General features: G+C 33.4%; 1 protein-coding gene across 3 annotated transcripts in view; it reads right to left on the bottom strand.

Annotated features, from left to right (window-relative positions):
- LOC124105151 (plakophilin-4) overlaps positions 1-13,796 on the bottom strand; it is a 99,592-nt gene extending 85,796 nt beyond the window's left edge. The window contains exon 1 of one of the 3 annotated variants that reach the window (XM_058584923.1): positions 13,692-13,796. The gene's annotated coding sequence lies outside the window, so the exon portion shown is untranslated. The remainder of the gene's footprint in view (positions 1-13,691) is intronic. The other 2 variants (XM_058584922.1, XM_058584921.1) reach the window with 2 other exon arrangements.
- Positions 13,797-15,799: the final 2,003 nt, after the last annotated feature.

Here is a 15,799-nt window from a genome sequence, read left to right as displayed (position 1 = left end):
TTTATGAAAAATGAAAAAAGTTGTCTTTAATTTTTAAAACTAAGTCAGTTATGTAACATTTAAAACACATACAATAGAAGCAGTATAATGAACTTTATGTATTTATTACCCAGCTTCAACAAAAGTGACCATGTGATGAAACTTACCCATCTTCACCATCATCATGATTTTCTCTACATTACTAGATTAGTTTGAAGCAAACCCATCTTATTACTTCAGTAATAAACACTTTAAATGCATCTCTAAATATAGATACTTTAAAAAGAACATAACCATAATAGCATTACACACTAAAAAACTAACAAAAAATTCTAAATACCAATAAACACCTAGTCAATATTCAAATTTCCTGTTTCAACTTTTAAAAACAGTTGGTTTGCTTGAACCAGGACCAAACAAGATCTACCTGTTGTAAATGGTTGCTGGTCTCTAAAAATCTCTTAATGCATTTTAAACTTCCCCCATGATTCTCTTCCTATTTAAAATTATTTCATTTGCATTGTAGAATTCTTGGAAGCGTGAATCTAATTCATGCATCCACATACTGTCATCTGACATGTTCCTCTGCTTCCTGTATTTTCATAAACTAATATTAATATCTAGATGCTTGAGCAATTTATTGGCAAGGATACATCATAGGTGATATCAGTCGCTTTAGCAATTTTTTTGGCAAGAATACATCATAGGTAATAGTATATACTTTCCATTGCATCAAATTTGAAGATCATTAATCTCTGACTGTCTCCATTTTTGTGATGTCAACATAAGATAGATGGTGAATCAGGCTGATACATTCATCGCAAACTTTACACCACCTATCTTAGGTGGTCATTTTAACAGCCATGATCATTGGTTTAGATTATTTATTTCATCATTGGTTGCAATCACACAACATTTTGACTTCTAGACTTATTATTTTGTTTTTTTTTAAGATGGCATAATTGTTTATGTAGAAAATCAAGAAGAATAATCAAAAAGTTCCTAAAATCAGATTAAGCAAATTTGTAGAATAAGATATTAATATACATGTCAATTGTTTTTCTGTTTATCTTATTTTTAATGTGCTACTTTATTCAATAATATACTTTTTGCCTTTGCAATTACACTTGTAAGAAACATAACATTGTTTCACTTATTATTTAAATTAAGTTTTTACTGAAACATTACATCTTGATATGTAACACTTAAAACACATACAACAAAATGCTATTGCTAATGCTGCTCAGAAAATAGATATACATCCATATTTTTGTACTTCTTAAGCACCAGTAATCGTATTATGGTTGGTAATTTTACTTCAAATTTCTCTGTGGCTCAAATAGCATCATTATTGATAATTTAACTAAAGCTGGGGAAGGTCAACCTATAATTAACTTAGATTGCAGCAAAGACTATACATCACAGAATTCTAAAATAATTGGCTCTTATTTGTTCTTCTCCAATTAAAAAGATGCTAGAATAAATAAACATACATATACATCCCACACCCCATCCTTAAATTATAAGCAGTCCTTTAATGCAGACCACAGTGTATCAAAACTAGTTGATGGTGGTTAGTATGTGTAGTTTTTAATGTAAGATTTTTTTTAATCTTTAAAAATCTGTCTAGAGGGTTTTCTCTTCTTCAGTTATAGAGTGTTTTTCTCCCCCATTTAATTGTGGAGTAACATAATAGCAGAGTGAAAAAAAATCTATGCAAAAACAGATTAGATTGATTTGTTATTAAATAGATCGTGAAGCCTCAGGGAGGAAAGCTCTAATAACAATTCAGACACCACCAAGTCTGGCAAACTTATCAGGTTTTTTCCTTCTCCCTAGGCAGACATGCCATGTTCGTTTTTACAGCTAGTTGATTAACTGCTGAAAATGCACTAATGGATGGCCCTCACTTTAGGCAGATAATCACATTTTCAATTTCCTTTTTCATATATCATTGGTTTAGAGCTATATTCAGTAGTTCTCTGAAGGGTTAAGGAAACATCCCGTCATACACATCACTCTTTCTGCTCTTAACCTGCCAAATGGTAATGAGAATGTGAGTTTAATTTAAACCTTCTTTTATTTCATTATGAAGATTCAAGTGATTAAATGAAAGAATGGCAAACTTTTCTCTGTAATAATTAACTGAAGAAAGTGCATTAGTAATGATATATTTTTTAACGATGTTTTCCAGGATTTTTGAATTAATATGTACATGACTTCTTGTACCATGTTTGGGATTAACCAAGAATAAAAACAGTTGTCAGTGTTTCCAGACAGGAGACAAAATAGTGGTGGTCGAGGTGTGGCTGGAGGTTAGGGACTTTTATGTCAATTATGTAATAAATGCTCAGTAGCTGTTTTTCTTTTCCCTACTATATAATTATAAAGAAGCTTTTTTTTACCTACAAATATGATAATCAAAGACACCAATATGACGCCTCCTGGGACAAGGCCAGGATAACCAATGCAATCTGGTCAATACAGAACTCTGCATCAAACAGGAATGTATTTGATGCTGCTACAAAGGCACCACGTCATCTTGTAGACAAGTCTCCTCCTACTAGAATGGAAATTACTAACCTTTTGCATCTTTATATTTCTAGAAAAAAAGAACAGGCATAAATATTTGTTGAGTGTATTTGGAAAGACATAAATATTTGCAGAAAAAATAAATGCAGAGTCATTAAAAGAAATGTGGAAACAGAAAATAATGTTAGTATCATTAAGTTGCATGTTTGGATAATTTGGGATCCATGACTATATAGCATATATAGAAGGTTTTTTCTTCTATAAACCTATCATAACACTAAAACATTCATATTCTAAAAATTGATCAATATGAATACTTTGTGCTATATTGTACTAGAACCTCTACCATTTAAAAAAATACATTCCAAAATTAATTTAGTTAATGGAAAAAAATACCCTAAAACTAATGATAGAACTAAAAAGAATAAGCCAAATTATTCATTAGGAAAATGAGCAAAGAATATAAATAGAAGAGAAAACTCAAATGGGTCATTGCATACAAAAAGATGCAAAGCTCCACTAACTAATAAAAAAATGCAAAGTAGAATGAGATAACATTAGATTTGAAAAAACCAAGACCCTTCTCAGTATTAAATTTTGAGCAAGAGAGACAAAGAATGGAGAGGGAGGAGGAGGACGGGGAGGAATAATAATGGAGGAAGGGAAGAAGAAGGAGAGTGACTTTGAAATTTATACAATGTTCAAGAGGGTGCATTGCTGAGCTAGTTCAAAAAGAAATTGAGCAAGATCTAGACAAATTAAAAACGTACATTCATTATTACATAAACACTCCATTTCTAAAAATGCATTTTCCAGCATCATATACGTGTGAACAAAGAGACATACGCAAGAAGATCACTGTTTACATGGATGGAACTGGAGAATAATATGTTAAATAAAATGAGTCAGGCAAAGTAAGACAAATACCTCATGTTCTCACATAAATGTGGGAGCTAAAAAGTTTATCTCAAAGTAGGAGAGAGTGGTTACCAGAGCTTGGGATGGGTAGGGGAAGGCAGGGAAGGAGAGAGAATGGTTAATGGGAACAAGGGTACAGTTGGATAGGAGGAATAATTTCTAATGTTCTATAGCATAGTAGGATAACTATGATTGATAACAATTAGTTGAATATTTCAAAATGGCTAGTAGAAAGTACTTTGGATATCCCCAACACAATGTCTGAGATGACAGATGTGTGTCAATCACTCTGGTTTGATCATTACATATAAGTAATGTTTATGGGGCTGAGGATGTGGATCAAGCGGTAGTGCGATCGCCTGGCATGCACGCGGCCCAGGTTCGATCCTCAGCACCACATACAAACAAAGATGCTGTTGTGTCTGCTGAAAACTAAAAATAAATATTAAAAAATTCTCTCTCTCTAAAAAAAAAAAAGTAATGTTTATTATCATCATCTCTCATAATACTGTAAAATTTTAATTTGGAATAGCTAAATAGTTTAATAGTGGATGACACAGGTGTTATAGCAGTTTAAAAATAAACTAGATCTACATATGTATCAATAATGGATAGAAACATAAAAAACTCAAGGTGCACAATGATTCATAGACTATTCCACTTGTGTGCTTACAAAGCAACACAAAATATTAGTCATGGATGTATGAAATACATATACATATAAATATATGCATATTTATCAACAATACATATATTTAACACTACACCCTGAAAAAGAAGACTGGTGCAAAGAAGATCTGAATTTTACATACAATATTTGTTTTGCAAAAAAGAAGCCAAATAATGAATCTTTATAGCTTTAATTCTAGGCTGTGACTACTTTAAAAAAATACAGGATTTAAAAGCATCCTTGCCATTCACTCAGGGGCATTCAACCACTGAGCCCTATTTTGTATTTTATTTAGAGACAGGGTCTCCCTGAGGGGCTTAACACTTAGATTTTGCTGAGGCTGGCTTTGAACTTGCGATCCTCCTGTCTTAGCCTCCGGAGCTGCTGGGATTACAGGCGTGCACCATTGTGCCTGGTATCATTGCTGTTTTGATATGTTAAAAATAATTAGTAATTTTATAAAGCAGTAAAGGTAAATTTTATCAAAAAATATATTGAAATATCTTGAATGCCCTACTTTAGTAAAGTTCTTAATATATTTTAATGATAATATATACATACCTTAAAAAATCTAATGATTAAGAGTGGAGGGTAGTAATATAATTCTTGTTTTAATTCAATCATTTATTACTGTTAAATAATTTAAGAATAGTAATTATAGGATGTGAACTATGAAAAATAGGAGAAAATGGAATAATGTTATTCTAATTAAAATGGTTCTTTAAAATATAATTAAATAATGGCATGCCATATATATTTTAGATGCATGGGCCTCTAAATTTTAACAAGTATTTTCCTCTTCATTAATTAGAATAGTTAATACAAATGGTTTGCCTCCATATTCAACCAAACATACTATAACAGTTTTATAATAAACTGAAACTTTGATGCTAACTATAAAGTTGACCTTTTTTTTTTTCCTCCCAATCAAATCACCTATTTAACATTTTAAAATGCTCTAAGAGATAGCTAATTCATTTTGGAATATTTATTCACTATGATTAAAATGCTTTGTTATAATGTTCTAGTCTCCAAAAGATTCTATTATTCATAAAAATTATTTGGTTTAACATTCATCCAACTTCTACATGATCACATTCTTAGTTTTAAAATGTTAGTCTAAAGGAGTACTGCCTGAATTATTCTGGGCTCACATGTCCTACCCTAAGTCTTGATTATTCAAGTTTAATCAAATGTGTAGGAATAATTTCCACGTGGAAATATATTTCCCAGATGAAACTGGCTGGTGACCATGCCTTCTGAAAACCAGATGTGGTGGTGCATGCCTATTAGTGACTCACAAGGGTAAGAAAGGAGGATCATAAGTTTGAGTCCAGCCTCAGCAAGGTAGCAAAATCCTATCTCAAAATGAAAAATAAAAAGGACTGGGGAAACAGCTCAGCGGTAGAGCATCCTTGGGTGTAATTCCCATTACCAGTAACACTAATACTAATACTAATACTAGTACTAATACTATTACTAATACTAATACAGGCTTCTGGAAAAATTGTGCTAAGCAAATGATCCAGATAAATAAGTTATGCAAAGCTGCATGTCATCTATGGTCTAGTTTTCTGTATTTCAGATGTAAAACTCTTCACTGTGTTTACGATAGGAGTTGCACCATAAAATTCAATGTTACTTAATTTGCTCAGAAGAAAAACCACTTAATAAATATTCACTGTGGAGAACTCAAGGAGTGTTTCTGATAATTTTACTGAAGTATTAATTTATTTTGCAATTAGTCTGAATTGGAGATGAAGTCAGGGATCTTTTGTTTGACCATTAAAAAAGTTAGTAATGGGGCTGGGGATGTGGCTCAAGCAGTAGCGCGTTCACCTGGCATGTGCGAGGCGCTAGGTTCGATCCTCAGCGCCACATAAAAATAAAATAAAGATGTTGTGTCCACTGAAAACTAAAAAAATAAATATTAAAAAATTCTCTCTCCCTCTCTATTAAAAAAAAAGAAAATCAGTAGTGACCAAATTTCACACTACAAAAGGAAATTTATTGCAATGAACATCATAGGACTCCCAAATACTTACCATGCACTTAAAAATAAAAATAAATCAACACTGACAAATAGTTTAGCAATAAACAAGGACTTAGTAAAAAAGAAAGCTAAGGAGAAAGGAAAGAAGGCAAACTCATGTGAGACAGAAGGATGATGGGTAGGCAGGCTGAAGGGAATCTCCCTTATGTTCTCCATACACCCCAGTCTAGGAATGCTTGGAGCCCTCTTAAAATCTAAGACAGGTGATGCATGCTTGTGATTCCCATGACCCTGAAGGCTGAGGCAGGAGGATCTCCAGTTCTATGCCAGCCAAGGCAACTCAGCAAGACTCTGTCTAAAAAAAAAACAACCAACAACAGAAAAAGTGGGATGACAGTTGGCATGGGCTGGTTGGCGTTCAATCCCAGCACCACAGAGTGCGGGGGAACTAAACCAAGCCAAACCAAACCAGATCAAAGCCTAAGAAACAGCAAAGTCTTTACAATAATTAAAGATGAATGATAAACAAAATGTTGCATCCACACAATGAAATATTATTTTGAAATAAAAAGGCAAGCTACAACATGCATGAACCTTGAAAATATTCTGCTAAGTACAAGAAGTGACCCAAAAAACCACATATTGTCAAATACCATGTATATAAAATGTTCAGAACAGGCATATCCACATAGAAAGTAAGTCAGTGGTTCTGAGGCCCTGAAAGGGAAGGAAAGCTACTGTGTAAGACAGTTTCTTTTTGGGGTGATAAAAATGTTCTAAAATTAGATAGTGGTAATTTTTTACAACTCCACATAAATATATTAAATAACACTGAACTGTCTACTTCAGAAGTATGAATTTTAATGAATGTGAAATAAATCGATAAAACTTATTTAATAATGAAAAAAAAAAAACCCATCAGGTTTTGGCTAGTGGAGCACTAGAAGTCAAAGGGACAGAACTTTATCAGACATTTTCCTAAAGTGGTAAATTAAACAAGTAAAAACTGTTAAGGGATAAAAAAATTCAATCTTTTCAAAGACCCATTTTAAAGAATGCATTATTTGAGATTTATTTCACAGTGACTTAAAAATATTCACTGAAGAAAAGATTTGAACCATGAAAAAAACTTTTTACCACTGTCAGTACTAAAACCTGATAAAGTGTAAAAAAAAAAAAAAAAAAACAAGACAAAATAAAAAAAAAACAACATAAAAAATAAAAAAAGAAACCTGAAATGGCTGTGGGGAATTGAATCTTTTTATTGGGGGAAAAAAGTTCTTAAGTGCTGATAATAAGACTATTTTTCAAGATTGTATGACCTTTTCTAAAACCATAAAGAATTCCATTTTAGCAGAGCTTCAAGCTAACTGAAAAGAGATAATCTTAGGGAGAGGATGAGGTAATTTCAACATTGCTCCCCATTTCTTCCCTCATTCAATTGATATGGGCAGGATTTCTCTGTGTCCACAGTAGCTTTCAAATACCAAGCAAACATCAAAGAACAATGTAAAGAGACCATCTGCTTCCAAATAAGATAATTGAATTTATAATCATGTACAAATAGCCAAAACAAAAAATTAAAACTGCTTTATTTCCAAAAGTTGCCATTACTATGATATATAATTATTAAAGGATTCACTTTTTAAATATCCTTTTTAAAAACTTTAATTGTAACAAAAATTTAGTGCTTCATCTTAATATACATGAACAAGCTCTGATTTGCATGAGAAAATATTTGGATCAAATTTATGGCCTTCAAAGAAATATACTCTCTTTCATCATCTAAGTTATCTAGAAGTAACTTAAAAATGAACAGAAGCTAAGATGAAATTCTGGACAATGGTAGGATTCCATGTCTCTCACTAAGCATAGTTTTTAAATTCTGGAGATAGCTTCTGCAATTCTAAGATGATATTTTCATGTTCTGAATTTTGAATTTTAAATATATTTTCCTGTCCTTTCACATCTTCGTTACCCCAACAAGATGAACAGCTAGGATATTTTCTCTGCTTGTAGGAAATATGAACACAGACTGTACTTCATATACTTGAAGGCTGAATTCATCTTGTAATGTTCTCCTAGTCAAGTTTTCTACCTATATTGCTCTTACCCTTGGAAGGCTGTAGTAATCTCCAAATGCTGCCAAATTAGCATCCAATTAGGCCCAAGGCTATTTACTGCCTTGGGAATTCCTTGTTTAAGTACTAGGCTTGGGATGTCAAAGAGGAACTTCAGCAACAAGATAAAAAATTACAAGGGGATTTACCTTAAAGAAAAATTTAAAGAGAAAGGCATGTAGTAAATTGTTAAAAGTGGTTGTCTCAGTTTTGGCGGTTCATAAAAATGTTCTCTATGCTAGTAGTGGTAGTTATAACTGTACACCAAAAGTGTTAGTCAAAAAAAATCATAAAACTATGCTATAAAGGGGTGAATTTTATTCTAACTTTAGTATAGCTAACTTAAAACTATAGTAGTTATCTCTGGGTGGTAGAATCTCTATTTTCTTGCACTTTAAAAATTAAGATGATCATTATTTAATTCCAAAGTCAATAAGTACAGATTAAGAATATGGTCTTGGCTACCCCATGCCCTTCTTTGACCTTGGGACCAGAGAAGGGCAAAGGAAGTTACAGGGTGAGAAGAGGGGCACAGGGTCCAGGTGGTCTTTCATTGTGTTACTGGGTCCTTTTACTGTTATTCCACCCACTTAAATCTAAACCCAATTAGTGTGAGAACAATATCCAAATGATGATATTGCATGGTGAAAAAGAAAAAATCCCATGTGCATCAAACATTGAATTTGAAGACTGCTGCCTAGTCCATGGGAAACATAAGGTTTAAAGGGCATATTTTCCTTTAAGGAGCCTAAGCTGAAGTTATTTGTGTTGCTATAGTGCATATACCATATACCTGCACAGTGACCTGCAATATAGGACACCTCACATCTCAGTGCACAATACAATCCAGGACTCTCAAGGGCTCTGCAGATAGGAACTATCATGGTAGTCTGCCTGCTTAGCAGACCTGAAATTGATCCATTCATCTACATATGCTGAGCATCATCCTGAGCTAAGATAGATTTCAGATTGGCCTACTGGAGAATTACTTTAAGCTAAGGTGGTATTCCATACCTTTATATTCTATTTAGCAATGAGAAAAAGCCCTCTGGACCTATTTTTGTAATTTATTGGAAAGAGACCACCTAGGACACTGTTTACTTCATCAAACAGTGATTTCTTAATGGGGACACACTGGGAAAACAATTCAAGTCTTGGTCCCAGGAATGAGAGAACCTCCTGAACAACTCAGAGACAGTTAAATTGTAGAGTTCATTAGCACTTTCTCTCTCTAGCATGGCTACTAGGATACTCAGGAAAAAAGTGACTACCTACGTAAACAAATGCATGGCATGTTACAATATACATTCTTTTGGTACTATTTTAACCTTGATGCATCTTATTTTTTTTTAACTTTATCTTCTTTTTCCCTTAATTTCTGCATTTTATTTTTATTTTTTACATTTTAAAAGGTATTCCCAATATACAAGTGAGGTGGAATATATATATATAACCACAGTATATTTAGTATGTTCAGAACAAATGCCTTAGCCCACCAATGGGATCCTATATCATGTATAACCAGAAGAATGAGAAATTATGCTCCATTATATAGGATGTATCAAAGTGCATTCTACTATCATGTATAACTGATTGAAACAATTAAAAAAATAAAAAAAATGGATAATGTCCAATAGTAAGCTTCATGGACATAAGCAGCAATTTCATTTGTATTTTGGGCAAAACAGAAATAGCTGATGGAAAGAGGGTCTGAGTGTGAGAGATAATTTCTATTTACATTCTTGGTTCTGGTTCCAAGAGAACAGTTAGTGGAGCTGGAAGACCCAAAGGGGTGTGTCTCAAGTGACACAGTAAAATGCCTTTGCTCCCTCTACTACCACACTATTTTCTTATGGGCTCCTTGCCAGCGTATAGACCTGGTGATCACAGAGCAGAATAACTATGTCAGTAGTCTTCTAAAGGTCCTCTGGAAAGCACCCTGAAAGGTATGAAAAGGGCAGATATGAGAAAGGGTAGGTAGAAATTTAAAGACACCAAGGGGACAACCTAAAGGAAAAGCATCCTCTGATGAGCTCAAAACCTCTGGACTTCATTTCGGCTCACCATCCATCCACTAATCTTTTGGCTGAATGCCCACTAAGCTCTAGGCACTGTGCCAGGATTGTGGGGGTGGGGTGGCTCTCACCATCTCATAGATGAGCTATGGCATAGAGACACAGGCATTCAGATGAAAGAGATGATTTTCCTAGGGGAACTTGGGGCAAGGCTATTAGGAAGTGTTGGCATTTAGCTGGGATATAAGAACACATGGGAATCACATGACATGGGAGTAGGGTAACTCATGGTTCAATTACCTTTACAACTAGAGTTCTCTAAAAGAGAAAAACTACTCATAACTCTTAAGATTCCATAATAGGTTCCTATTTGGCTGTCTGGCCTCTCTTCATTATGTTTTGCACACAGCACAGTCAAGAAAGAAAAACTTCCTTCAAATAAATCGACAATCACTACTAACAACTTTCTGTAGATATCCTTTAAAGACCCGATGAAGATCTCCATAATCAAATAGTACAGCTTTACCTTTCCAACCTCATAAGCTACTAGGTCCTTTCAGTACATATCCTAAACATGACTGAGCTTCTTCATGCTCCAGAACAACCTGTCTTGTAACCCTGTTCTCATTTCTACAGGACCCATTAATTTGTCCAAAATTCACTGACTAAGTAAGTCTCAGCAACATCCCAGATATGACAATAGGCACTAGGAACCAGATACAAAGCACACAATACCAATGACAGTAACTATTGCCCACAACATGTATTTTATAAATTTTTATCAATCTATGGAATTAGTTAATTGAACTATATAACCATTAACTTATTTTAAAGCTTAAAGAAAAGCACAGGAGATAATCTAATAGCCAGGCATCTATAATCTATACCCCTCACCCCCCCATTTAACAGATGTTAACATCTTTTTTTTTTTTTTCATTTTTGCTCCAGATGGCTCTGTTAAATAAAACTTTACAGCTTGAGCCAAAGCCTAATTCCTGATATCTTCCCCCTTCCTACAGACATCACTACTCTCTTAAATTGGTATCAATCCAAAATGTTTTTAGTGGTTTTATTCCACATGAATTCACTTATAAATGATTCCAAGTATTGTTGAATAATTATAAAACTGTTTTAAAAATGTTCAGATGATATTCTCCTATTTCTCCTCTTCTGCAACTTGCAATTTTCAATCAGAAGTTTGTTTTAAAAACATCCCCATGGTGCTACGTACAAATCCAGTTATTTCATTTTAATTGTTGTAGAGTTTACTTATCCACAGTTTGTTTCCCATTTTCATCCTGATGGACAATAATGTTCTTTGTGATATTTTTACTTTAGGAAATAAAGCTGCATTGAACATTCTTTGTATATATCTTATTCTACACATCTTTCAGAATTTCTATACCAGTGTCTAGGTTTTGGAGTTTGAAATCACACTCTCTCTTCTATGGATTCTTACTCTTTGCCAAGATATATATATATCTTTTTTTTTTGAAGAGAAGTATTTTAATACAATCTTTTACAAGATTAGAATTAGTCCAAAAGTATGTAATGAACAAAGCACAGTGCAAAATTGTCCTTCCTACCCTCTTCATCTTTTCTTACTTCTGTGCATACTCAAGGGCTGTAATCCCTCACCTGGATTCCTTAACTTTTATGCAGTTATTTTCATGTGTGGATAGTTATTCAAATGAATGCTTCTGTCAGAGAAGATATATTGGGAAGTCCAATTCTGTCATAGTGCTGATGTCAGCCTAGGGTTTTATTGATTTGTGTTTTATAACATCTGATTGTGAGCTCAACTTTAGTGGTGTTAGTTTCTCAGATGGGGACAGTTATAACTGGACCCCAAATCCACATATTGTATGAGTTTGGGTTTGCCAAGAGTGTGGTCCTTTAAAGGTCCTGGCTAAATGCAGCAATCTTAAATTCAAAGGGGCCATCCTGAACACACCTTAAACCTTACTCCTTGGGCCCTGTATGGATGTTAAAACCAATTTGAGGACTCATTTGGAGGTATAAGCAGTGTTCTCAGGCTTCCTGCAAAGGTGGCTCAAATACTTCTGGTTCTGGTTTTCGGTTCCCTTTCTACTTTTAGTATTTAGAGAGTTCCCTTCTCTTTTGCCATTTCCTTAAGTATTTTTTTTTAAATTGGTATAGCAAGAGAAACTCTGTTTGTTTACCGAGCCATACTGCATTCTTCAAATGTTATTTATTTTTTCCATGAATATAAAATTCTATTTTTCTAAACAAAATTGGTCTATATTTTTGGGGAATATTATTGAGTTTGTGAATTTCCCTTTTGGGTGCTCAATATATAGATAACTTTTTAAAAATATTGAATAGAGTCAAAACTAATTTGTTTTGACAATTTTTACTTCCTTGATAAATTATTTAACTGGATATTATAAAGGTAGAATTAGAAATCTATAATTTGAAATTTTACACCTTGCTTATGATTTTTTTACTATAAAAACATACCTGAATTTTAAAAAAAGATCATAATTTTATATTTATTTCTAAAGGTTTTTATTGACTTTACTTGTACGCTCTGAGATGAAAAATTCATGTGAATATAATTTATCAGCCTTATGTCTAAAATTCATACCAACAATCACTGGAAAAGTGAAACTATAGACCACATTCTATTCAGCAAAAAGAGAATTGTCTATGACTAACAGGAGATGCTGAGAAGTAGAACCATTATGTGACTAAAAATAACTGAGAGACAAGTTATTATAGGCATACCCACCTAAGTATAAACATACCAAGCTCAAAAACACAAGTAATGAAGTATTTCATAGTAGGCTTTCTAGGAATATGTAACTAAGAAAGAAATCTATAGATAAGCAGCGATTTAACCCATTTGGAGTATATGGTATTTATTTTTATAATAATGATGTTCTTAGATAGCAGAAGAGGTCATTTATACAAAAATAATAATCATGATTAAATGTTCAAGTATATATTTATTTTGTATTTAGTATATCTGAATATACAGAATCATTTCATATAGTAATTTTACAGAGTTCCAGAAAAACTCAATTTAAAGGCATTTTTAAAAGTTGACTAAATCTTAATTTTTAGAAATATTTCTCAGTTTAAAAAAATCCATACCAGGTTTTCAAAATACCAGTCAATTAGCTTACCATATAGCTAGCAATTAACCAAGTAACACCCATCAACTGTAGTTATAGAGGAGAAATCAAATTTCTGAAGGAAGCATAGTTTCTTTTGCTACAGAAGCTTACCAATGCTATACATAGCACTTTAAGCATGGGGCTGAAGGGTAATCAATATTACAAGAGGATTCTCAAAATTAAAATGTATTGACAACTTTTGTGTCAAATTTAGGAAGGCAAGTTAACCGGGACATCGCTAACAGAATCATCTACTGCATGCAGGGCAACTTAGTAAGACATGTCACTTGAGAATACACAAAGATAGAGCCCTTGGCCCTGTACCTGGTGCTGGCGATGCTCGGTGATTCTGCTCCAAGCCTACATCTTTCTAGTTGACTGGCAACAATCTGCCTTTCCACTTCCAGTTCTCGGGTGAGTCGTTGAAACTGAAGCTCCTGTGAGTCAAGGAAATAAAAGGCATATAAGGTGATGAGGTTGGCTGCTCAGGCAGATACATGAATTGGCGTATGTCACAGGAAACACAGGAACGTACCCATAACATAAAGCTGTAGTGTGGCTCTTTGAAGTGCAAGCTTTGGATGGTTTAAATAATCTAATGATTTGTGGTTATTTTAAATTTAAAGGCAATAGAGTTGCAGCTTTTATTTGATGTTGGAAACGTATATTTTTATTTGCCTTTTTTGTTTGTGGTTCTAATCAGATCTTTAAAACAATATTTTCTGCTGCAGTGCCATATTAAATTTAATGTTTGCAGAGACCTTACTTGAAGTGTTTACATCAGAGGCACACCAACCAATAAAAGCTCTTCATCTTCAATGGCTAATTTTTATATCCCTTATACTGTACTGTATGTCAGCACAGCATTAAAAAAAAAATGTAAATCTCCAGGAAGAGAATCACTTTACCATGTTTGATACAAAGCCATTTAACTAAGGAAAAATATCCTTTCAATCCCACAGAAAAAATCTTGCTATATTTATCTACGACATAACCAAGAGAATTTTGCTACTTTCACAAATGCATTCATGTGCCATTGTGTGAAAGGAGAGAGGTGAGACAGAAAAGTGAAAAAGACTGGGCTATAACGTAGAATTCAAAATTGTACTAAGAAGCTAGAAAATTTGTCAAAAGAAATTATATTCTTCAATCTATGCTACATCATGAAGGTGAACGAGTTCTATTATAAGAGAAAGTGTTTTAACTTTGTCCTTTTCTTATTGTTAGTTCGATGGGATTTTAATAAATAGAAAGCATGTTATGCTATAAAACACCCAAAGATCAAATCAAATATATTTCAAAGGCTTTAAGCCACAAATAGCATCTTGAAGAATACCTCAAGAACCCCTGTGCCAATTAATGCTTTACAAGCTATTCAAAACAAATTGTTAAGTGGTTCAAATTTGACAATGATTGCTAGAGCAAAATACCAGGTAGGTGAACACTCAAATAAACCTAAAAACCAATCAGAAATAAAACTACCTAAAATATTATTTATGACTAGATATGAATGTTTGCATAAAAATTTAATTGACTTTATTGACTCTTTGTGGTATTAGGCACATGTGCAATTACTTGATAGCATTGGCTTTGTAAATTCCACAAGCTATTCTTAGAATGAGTTTTAATAAACAGTCCCTGAACTCCTTATCTGCTATTGAAAATCCTTTTCTAATGAACCCAATAGTGGAGGCATTTTAGAAAGGATATAGATGAGTAGTATTTAGCTCAATACTGCTATATAATATGATCATAATAGATAAGTGGGACAATGCCTGCCTCTGCCTAACAATACCTAGACTGCTGGCTGTTAATAAATGCTAAACAACAAAAGAACATATGGCTATAAACTGTACAATAGTCAGTAACCTAGTAGTATCATGCTTACCTGAAATAATTTCTTTGCTCTTAAATAGCATAGTTTTTGTGATACATTTCCATTCTTTCATTTATTTTATTCAATTACTTATTATGTACATCTTTTCCCACAAGAGTGGCTGCTTGTATCATACTGGGCCAAGAAGGACTGTGTGTAAATCCTCCTTAAGCTATCACATTATCTTTGTACCCTGGTTACTCTGTATTCTAGGACTGAGGGTGGGCATGTTACATCATTTTGGGATAGCCAGAAGTTACCATACCAGGGTAGGATGAAGGTATATTTCAAATAAGAACATAGGAAAAAAACAATTCAATTGTAGTAGATGTTATAAAATCATGTTTGTGGCTGCTTATGCTAATCTTTTCAACAACCATTTAAGGAAATGGTTGGGAGAATTTCTGCTTGAAGGCAGAGGTGGGACACAGTTTCCCATAATCCTTTTCCTCTGAAGCAGAGATAAGTAACTTTGGCTCTGTCTAGAAGATACACTCATGCCAGACTGTGACTCAGATGTCAGCTCAGAGACTGATTCCAGAAAACAGGAAGCTCC

The sequence above is a fragment of the Marmota monax genome, unplaced genomic scaffold, assembly GCF_021218885.2.
Source record: "Marmota monax isolate L192 unplaced genomic scaffold, Marmota_monax_Labrador192_F-V1.1 WCK01_AAM20220418_F8-fsc00129, whole genome shotgun sequence".
Taxonomy (NCBI): Eukaryota; Metazoa; Chordata; class Mammalia; order Rodentia; family Sciuridae; genus Marmota; species Marmota monax.
This window is presented reverse-complemented; position numbering and strand designations above follow the sequence as displayed.